The sequence below is a fragment of the Panthera leo genome, chromosome C1 (genome assembly GCF_018350215.1).
Source record: "Panthera leo isolate Ple1 chromosome C1, P.leo_Ple1_pat1.1, whole genome shotgun sequence".
Classification (NCBI taxonomy): domain Eukaryota; kingdom Metazoa; phylum Chordata; class Mammalia; order Carnivora; family Felidae; genus Panthera; species Panthera leo.
Window position 1 is genome coordinate 141818294 of NC_056686.1, and position 9767 is coordinate 141828060.

The 9767-nt window shown below is 40.5% G+C and overlaps 1 pseudogene; it reads right to left on the reverse strand.

The window, feature by feature from the left end:
• Positions 1-283: 283 nt before the first annotated feature.
• Positions 284-1760, reverse strand: LOC122227773 (annotated as a pseudogene).
• Positions 1761-9767: the final 8007 nt, after the last annotated feature.

The following is a 9767-nucleotide window of genomic DNA, read 5'->3' on the forward strand; positions in this document are numbered from 1 at the left end:
AGGATGGACAAAGAATGGAGTGAGCAAGATTAACAGGGGGTCTAACTGGCTCCATTTTGTCATGGTTCCCCCACCCTCACCCCAGGCCCTCAACAATCACAGGAGACTTCAGGAATGCACTACACAGAATCAATTAGCTAGACGATATACCACACAGAACTGATTTGTTAAATTTTATCGCCCCCCCCCCACCCCCGCCCTCGGCCTCCAGCATACTCCCTTAGAGTAGTACAGGCAAGGAAGACCTAACTATTGGGAGAAATCCCTAACACTCTTGCAGGGCAGAATTCTGGCTAGTCCAGAAAGGGTCCTTCTTTTAAGAGTTTTTGGGAAACGAGACACTGAAATTTTTATTAGTATCGGCGACGTTTGTTTGGAGCAAATTCAGCTCCGGGAGCTGCACGGTTGAACGCAGGAGGGGTTCCATCAATGGCCCCAATTCCTTCCATGGTAGTAGCTTGGCCAAAGAGTTCAGTTGTTGGTGGGGTCAATCCCAAGGTTCCATCTGGCATCATAGTGGCAGGTCCTGGAGGAGCTGGGGTACCAGCTGGCACCGGAGCAGGGGGCATGGCGCCTCTGTTGTTTATGCCCAAAGCACCTCCCATAGCCATCTGGCCCATCCGTATCTCCTGTTCTCTGCGTCAGGGAATGTTCCCTTGAATCCTTCCTGCTGTCGCTGCATCATTTCTTCCCGTTGCCGCCGCATCTCTTCTTCATGGCGCCTGCGCTCCTCCTCCTGCCTGAGTTCCAGTTGCTTTCGTTTTTGCACTTCTTGGTTGTGCAGCTCTTCCCTCCTCCGGAGTTCTTCTGGACGCCTCATCAAATCCTGTCTCATTAACATGACTTGGTGTTCATGGCGAGCAGCCTCCATCTCCATCTCCAGCTTCTCACGAGCTTTCTTGATATTGCGATCCACTTGGTCCTGCTGCTGCTTCTCCTCTCAATGAGTGCCTTCCAGCGTATGGCATCCTCATACTCAAAGGAGCCAGGCTGTGCAAATCTGGGTGCCTTTTCTCGCTCCTTATGAAATTGCTGGTTCTTTATAACCAGCTTCTCTGGAATCCCTCTTCATCATCCAACTGGTCCATGGGCTCCACAGCCACAGGCTGAGGAAATGTGGTTAACAAGAAGGAGCCTTCACTGCACCTGTCCAGAGCTTTCGAGCAGCTGGCTTCCCTGAGAATTCAACAATGCCTTTTCCTGAGGGCCTTCCTCAATCATCCACGAAGACTACAGCCCTTTCCATTTGGCCAAACACAGAAAAAGCTTCCTCCAGCAGTTCGTTGGAAACATACCGAGGAAGGTTCCGGACATGAATGATGCACTATGGCGGGCAAAGCGCACACGCAGCTGCTTTCCACGAAGTGGCATGTTGTCCAGCTCTACTTTGGCAGTCTCCGCTAGGGTTCACATTTCCGAGTGGATAAAGCCAAAGCCCTTATCCTTATAAATGAAGATTTCACCTGCCTTCCCGTATTTCTCAAGTAGTTTCCTCATCTCCTCCTCAGTGATGTCAGCAGGAAGATATTCACAAAGAAACGTTGACGTTGGGTGAAGGTGTTCTCTCCTGGTTTCCCAAAATTCTTCAGGTCAATAGTCAAGCCTTCATTCTGGCTGCTGGCTTCCTGTCCATTTGGAGGTATTGGTGGCGGTGGTGGCTGTTGCTGTTGCTGTTGGTGGTGCTGCTGGTGATGATGCTGATCATGCTTCCTTGGAGTACGGTTTTGTTTCTCCAAGTTAAAGGTTTTATTGCTCTGCATTTTTGCACCCCTCTACCGACTGTTCTCCTCAGAGTAACGGCAATGCTACACGGCCTCCACCGTCCTGAGACTGCGTGGAATTGTCTCTCCCTCTCTCTCTCTCTCTCTGCTTCAACCCTACTCATTCTCTCTCTCTCTCAAAAAAACTAAACACACACACACACACACACACACACACACACACAAACTCTCACAAATTGGATAGATTGGATCTTTAGCAAAATAAAAAGAAACTGTATGGGAAGTCTAGAAAGAAAAGAAAAAGACCACTTTGGAAATCAGCTTATGGAAAAGTAAAGGATGAATGGACCAATACTAACATTAAAAGGTCCTGATGAAAGGGTTGGAGAAGAGAAAAAGACACAAATTCAGAAAATTGTGTGTGTGCATATGTGTGTATATGTTTTAAAGAAAGATCCTGAGGAATTACAGTCCAAGATGGCAACATAGGAAGACGTTGAACTCACCTTCTCCATGGAACATACCAAATTAATAGAACCAATTAATAGAACAATTCCTGCTGAGGAAGAACTGAGGGCTAACTGAATAGTTACTAAACAACCAATGATAGAATGACAAGAGAACAGCAAGAGAAATGCAAACAAGGTAACAAAGGAAACTTCCAACCCTCTAAACTGTGAACAGCAGTGGGGAGGGATAGTACTGGGGGATGGGAACAGATCCCTCTGCTTGTGCACAGAAAAAAAAGCGGTGGTTTAAAAGGGCAACTAGTATATAGAAGACAACAGTAGAGCTTCACCAAGAATGAAGGAACTACAGGAAAGCTCTCCAGGTCAGAGGGACTAGAGAATGACAGAGTTTATGTTCCCACCCCACCTTAAAAGCCCAGACCAGAGCAGGGTCTGGACACCATAATGGGCGGGTCTGATGCCCTGACAGGCAGGCTGAATGCCATAACTGCCAGGTCTGGTTATCACAAGGAGCTTGTAACCTCAGCAAGCCCAGGGTCCACAAGCCCACACCAGCCCTGGTAAGCACTGGGATATAGAAATAGAAGTCTCAGTTTTAAAGGGCTGAGGAGCTGCAGGGATACTCTCTCCCACTTCACCTTAAAAGCTCAGACTGGGACAGGGTCTGGCTCACAGTGACCTTGAAACTTCAGCACCCAGGCTCCATAAGCCCACACCAGCCTCTGTGGTGCTGGAGCACAGAAAATAAACTGTGTTTTTTAATGTTTTTTTTAATTAAAAAAAGTTTTAAATATGTTTTACTTTTATTATTTATTTATTTATTTTTAAAATTTTTAAAAATATTTTTGAGACAGAGAGAGACAGAGCATGAACGGGGGAAGGTCAGAGAGAGAGGGAGACACAGAATCTGAAGCAGGCTGCAGGCTCTGAGCTGTCAGCACAGAGCCTGACGCAGGGCTTGAACTCACAGACTGTGAGGTCATGACCTGAGCTGAAGTCATACGCTCAACCGACTGAGCCACCCAGGCGCCCCTATATTTTACTTTTATAATTCTAATTTGTCTTGTTTTAATTTTTGTTCTTTTTAATTTTGTTTTCTTTCTCTTTTTTTCGTATTTTCGTACTTTTCTTTCTTCTTTCTCTCTTCTTCATTTTCTTCTTTCTGTAAAAAGTCACAGTTCAAAAGAGGTAACTAGCATACACAGCCACAGCTCCAGCCAGCTAGCAAAACTCACCAGGCACACATAGGGACACCATACACAAGATCGCTCCTTCAATTTTGGACAAGTAGCGATTCTGCCTAATCCATAGAAATAAATAGAGAAAGTCAAGCAAAATGGGGACACAGAAGAATATGCTACAAAAGAAAGAACAAGAAAAAAACCTCAGTTGGGGTGTCTGGGTGGCTCAGTTGGTTGAGCGTAGGACTTCCGCTCAGTCATGATCTCAGAGTTCCAGCCCCGAGTCAGGCTTTGTGCTGACAGCTCCGAGGCTGCAGCTTGCTTCAGATTCTATATCTCCCTCCCTCTCTGCCCCTCTCCTCCTCATGCTCTCTCTCTCTCTCAAAAATAAATAAACATTAAAAATTTTTTTTGAATTTAAAAAAATAACAAGAACTAATCAGAGCTGAATAATACAATAACTGAAATAAAAAGCACACTAGAGGGAATCAACAGTAGATTACAGGATACACAAGAACATATCAATGATCTAGAAGATAGGGCAGTGGAAAGCACACAAGTTGAATAGTGTTAAATAATTAAAATAATTTTAAATATAAAATAATTAAAATTTTTTTTTTTTTTTTTTTATTTATTTTTGGGACAGAGAGAGACAGAGCATGAACGGGGGCGGGTCAGAGAGAGAGGGAGACACAGAATCGGAAACAGGCTCCAGGCTCCGAGCCATCAGCCCAGAGCCTGACGCGGGGCTCGAACTCACGGACCGCGAGATCGTGACCTGGCTGAAGTCGGACGCTTAACCGACTGCGCCACCCAGGCGCCCCTAAAAAAAATTTTTTTTAATAAGGATAGATTGGGGCACCTGGGTGTCTCAGTTGGTTAAAGCATTCGACTCTTGATCTCGGCTCAGGTCATGATCTCACAGTTCATGGATTCGAGCCCTGCATCAGGCTACATGCTGACAGCAGGGAGCATGCTTGGGATTCTCTCTCTCTCTCTCTCTCTCTCTCTCTCTCTCTCTCTGTTCCTCCCCTTCTCATTTTTTTCTCTCTCTCAAAATAAATAAATAAATTAATTAAAAAATAAACTTAGATTAAGAGATCTCTTAAACAACATCAAGGAAACACAGATTCACACTTATAGAGGTCCCAGAAGAAGAAGAAAGAGAGAAAGCTGTAGAAAGCATGTTTGAAGAAATAATAACTGAAAACTTCCCTAAGCTAGGGAAGGAAATAGACATCCAAGTCCAAGAAGCACAGAGAATAAGATGAAGCCAAGGAGTTCCACATCACAGCACATAATAATTAAAATGTCAAAGTTTAAAAATTAAGAGAAAAATCTTAAAGACAGCAAGAGAGAAACAAAAGTTATCTACAAGGAAAAACTTAAAAGGCTGTCAGCTGAGTTTTTGGCAGAAACTTGGCAGGCCAGAATGTAATGGCATGGTATATTCAAAGTGCTGAAAGGAAAAAAACCTGCAACCAAGAATACTTTACCAGGAAAGTTTATTCAGATTGGAAAGTGAGGTAAAGAGGTTCCTAGACAAGCAAAAGTTAAAGGAGTTTATCACCACTACACCAGCCTTCCAAGAAATGTTAAAGGAAATTCTTTAAATGGAAAAGAAATAGTTCTAATTAAACATGAGAAAGTTATGAATAAAAAGATGTAAAATATGACAACATATATGTAAAATGTAGAGAACGGAGTTAAAAGGGAAGGGAAGAGGGTAAAGAAAAAGAAGCCTCCCCCCCCCTTTTTCTGTGTGTTTGTGTTTGGCACGTGTTTGAACTTAAATGACCGTTGTATCTATATAGACTGCTATTTACTTCAGATGTTATATATCAACTTCACAGTAACCACAAACCCAAACCTTTGGTAGATATACAAAAAATAAAGAGAAAGAAAGCCAAATGTAACACTATAGAAACTCATCAGTCACAAAGAGAGCAAGAAGAATCGAACAAGGAACTACACAAGTAACTAGAAAATAAATTTAAAATGGCAATAAATACATACCTATCAGTATGCCTAAATACTCCAATCAAAAGACATAGGGTGGGGAATGGATAAAAAAGCAAGACCTATCTATATGCTGCCTGCAGAGACTCCCCTCAGACCTAAGGGTGCAGACAGACTGAAAGCAAAAGGATGGAAAACACTCACCAGGCAAATGGAAGAAAAAAAAAGCTGGGATAGCAATACGTGTATCAGACAAAACAGACTTTAAAACAAAAACTAACAAGAGACAAAGTCCTTACATAATGATAAGGGGGTCAATCCAACAAGAGAATATAACAATTGCAAATATCTATGCACCTGACACTGGAACGCCTAAATACATAAAGCAAATATTAACAGACATAAAGAGAGAGATTGATAGTAGTAAAATAATGGTAGGAGAAGTCATGAGAATAAAAGGGACGGAGTCAATGGTATTATAACGGTGATGTAACAGGTCAGATGGTAGCTACACATGAACATAGCGTAATGTATAAACCTGTCAAATCGCTAAGTTGAATACCTGAAACTAATGTAACGTTGTATGTCAATTACACTCAAATTAAAAAAAAAAAAAAAAAAAAAAAAATAGAGAGGAGGTTTACCTTAAAAGCACACGGCTACCAAGGCCTAGCTTGACAAAACTAGGATCAATTGTTTGGTTCTCAGTAATCCAGTACACTGATGATACAACTGAGGAGTGGTATAATGTAATCACACCCAAAATTAGCTTAATATTTACCTCATAATTTATTTAAAACTGGAAAATTATTCATTTTTCCCTTTATCATCATCATTACCATGGTCTGCACAGTAGGTGGCGACATTGCCTCACTCCTGGAATCAACCAGGATGGCCTTAACTACAATACACAGATGCAAACTTTGAAACAAGTTTCAGGGACCTAAATTGGCCAAAATTAAAAACATTGCCCTTTTGGTGAGCCTGGCTAGCTCAGTCAGTGGACCATGAGACTCTTGATCTCAGGGTTGTGAGTTTAAGCCCCATGGGCGTAGAGATTACTTTAAAAAATAGCAATAATAAATACATACATACATACACAGCCCTTTCTATTTACCTTAAGGTCATATGGATAATACCTCATTATAACACATCAAATTTTTATATATTTTACATAGAGTTTAATAAGTATTTACTGACTAATTCATTTTGCCGGTGAATGTCAATAAACTAGTTTGCTATTTTTAAAAATAATATTCACTTAATCTTCATCATGCGAATGTAATGAACTGTCTTTTTTTTAGTTTTAATGTAAAGAAATTATTTATTTATACTTGATTTCATTTTGTATTCGTCATTTAATGATGTTTATTAGGCTATGATGATTGAACTCCATGAATCTCTGTAGAGGTACAGTCAGAAGAACAAACACCTGGGCAGGGCGCTAAAGACAGGTAAAATATCAACACACAATTGAGATTTAAAATGTCACTTTAAGGCAATAGATAGCCACATTTACAGAGTCTATGGAATAGACAATTATCCTAAAATTTACCACTTTTTACTTTAAAAGATACAGCCTAATTTTAGTATTCAGAATTTATTCAATATTTGTACTCAGTTATATCTTCCTAAGATCCTATTTTTTAAGTCTTTCTCTAAAATACATAAGAATTATTTTTTTTTAAGTCTGTCTTTATCTCTGTCCAGTTTGGGTTCCTTTTTTTTGATCCTTTCCATGATCACTGTAGCCTTATTTGAAGTGAAACATTCTAAGTAGAGACATAACATGGTTTTATAACAGGTAGAATTATATTCCTATTTTTGCTTCCAGTAATTTCTAAAACACTAAATGTGAACTAATAGCTTTAGGAAACCAACTTCAAAATGCTAAGATCCTCTTTTGGGGCATAATTAATACACTCCTTCTAACCCAGCATACATGCATCTTAAGTGGATTTTCCCCAATATCTTGTCATGTTCTCACTTTAGTTGAAGTTTATCTATTCTTTTTCATCAAGGGCAATTGTCAGTTGAAGAAACATTCCAAAGATTTACATAAGGAACAAGAAATTGCATTTGTTGCAAGAATTCACCGTATTTTCTACAAGTATATTCACATTTTTTTTTAATTTTTTTTTTTAACGTTTATTTATTTTTGAGACAGAGAGAGACAGAGCATGAACGGGGGAGGGTCAGAGAGAGGGAGACACAGAATCTGAAACAGGCTCCGGGCTCTGAGCTGTCAGCACAGGGGCCCGATGCGGGGCTCGAACTCACAGACCGCGAGATCGTGACCTGAGCCGAAGTCGGCGCTCAACCGACTGAGCCACCCAGGCGCCCCATATATTCACATTTTTAATAAGACATTTTATGGGTCTCAAGTTAAGTGTAGAGACAAGATGTCCTAAAAAAGCTTTAAGTTTTCTTTGCACCAAAAAAAAGGTATATATAATATCAAATAATACCTCTCTAATGTACCAAAAACGTGACTTACAGTTTTGGATCACCTGCACTGAGTGGACATGTAAACAACTGTTGGTTGAACAAATGCACCTGAGCATTCTCCATGTCCTGAGTTGCTTTGATTCCGTCCATGGGCAGGGCCTCAAGTACCCTATTAGAAGCTCCCATCCATCTTCAAGCCTTACATAGAAAGAAAAAAAAAAGTCTTGCTAGGCATCTCCCTCCTGCTTTCTCTTATGAACTGGCTTATTCCACTCAGTACATCTGATTCCCAGCCTGTGTCACATTCCCTCTACTCTGCTGTTCCCCTTCTAATTACCATTTTGGCAAACACATTCAACATTCATACCAGTTCAACTCTCTGCCAGGCTTGTCCCAGATTTGCTGTCAGGTCTGTGTTTCAGATCTTCTTAGACATCAAATTCTGTGACCGTCACACATTAACCCAGTCTTGGGTCACCAAGGCCCCACACCATCTGGGAGGGAAATTCAGGGCAAATGTATGAAGATGAGAATGAACTAGCAAAATTTTTTTTAATTAATTAATTTATTTTGAGAGAGAGAGCATATGGTGGGAAGGGCAGAGAGAGAGAATCCCAAGCAGTTTCCTTGCTCGATCTCATGCACTGTGTGATCATGACCTAAGCCAAAGTCAAGAGTTGGACGCTTAATTGACTGAGCCACTCAGGAGCCCTGAACTAGCAAATTTTAAACAATGGAGAATATTAACGACTTCAGGAGCAGAAATAATTAGACTAGAAATAGAAAATCTATAAAGATTATGGGCCCAACTAATTAAAAAAGTATAAGGGAAGAAGTTATAAGTAGTGTCAATATAATAAAGGAGGGCCCAAACAAGCTTACTGTAGGTCTCTCTCCTAGAGATATCAGGGCAATCACTGTAAGAAAAGATCAAGGCAAGAATTGGAAGGTTTTCTTGTGGAGGAAACATTTTACCATCTCTATTTATTATTATACTATGTTAAATTGCCTTATTCAATAAGTTTAATAGGGGCGCCTGGGTGGCTCAGTGGGTTGAGCTTCCGACTTCATCTCAGATCATGATCTCACAGTTAGTTCATGGGTTCAAGCCCCGTGTCGGGCTCTGTGCTGACAGCTCAGAGCCTGGAGCCTGTTTCTGATTCTGTGTCTCCCTCTGTCTCTGCCCCTCCCTCGCCCTTTCTCTGTCTCAAAAATAAATAAAAACGTTAAAAATTAAAAAAAAATAAGTTTAATAATAAATACCTTTAGACATGGTAGCATACCAAAGTGGAAGTGCCATGAATGTTAAGTGACATTGTTGAACTCCATGACAAGCAAATGTAGTGGTGGATCACCCTCCACACTTTAAGGTATTTAAGATTTTTAAAATATTTAATATTTTTAAATAGAAAAGACATTATTTTTTTATCTTATTTTTTATTTTTTAAAATTTACATCCAAATTAGTTAGCATATAGTGCAACAGTGATTCCAGGAGTAGATTCCTTAGTGCCCCTTACCCATTTAGCCCACCCCCCTCCCACAACCCCTCTAGTAACCCTCAATTTGTTCTCCATATTTATGAGTCTCTTCTGTTTTGTCCCCCTCCCTGTTTTTATATTATTCTTGTTTCCCTTCCCTTATGTTCATCTGTTTTGTCTCTTAAAGTCCTCATATGAGTGAAGTCGTATGATTTTTATCTTTCTCTGACTAATTTCACTTAGCATAATACTCTCCTGTTCCATCCACGTAGTAGCAAATGACAAGATTTCATTCTTTTTGATTGCTGAGTAATACTCCATTGTATATATATATATACCACATCTTCTTTATCCATTCATCCATCAATGGACATTTGGGCTCTTTCCATACTTTGGCTATTGTTGATAGTGCTGCTATAAACTTGGAGGTGCATGTGTCCCTTCGAAACAGCACACCTGTATCCCTTGGATAAATGCCTAGTAGTGCAATTGCTGGGTTGTAGGGTAG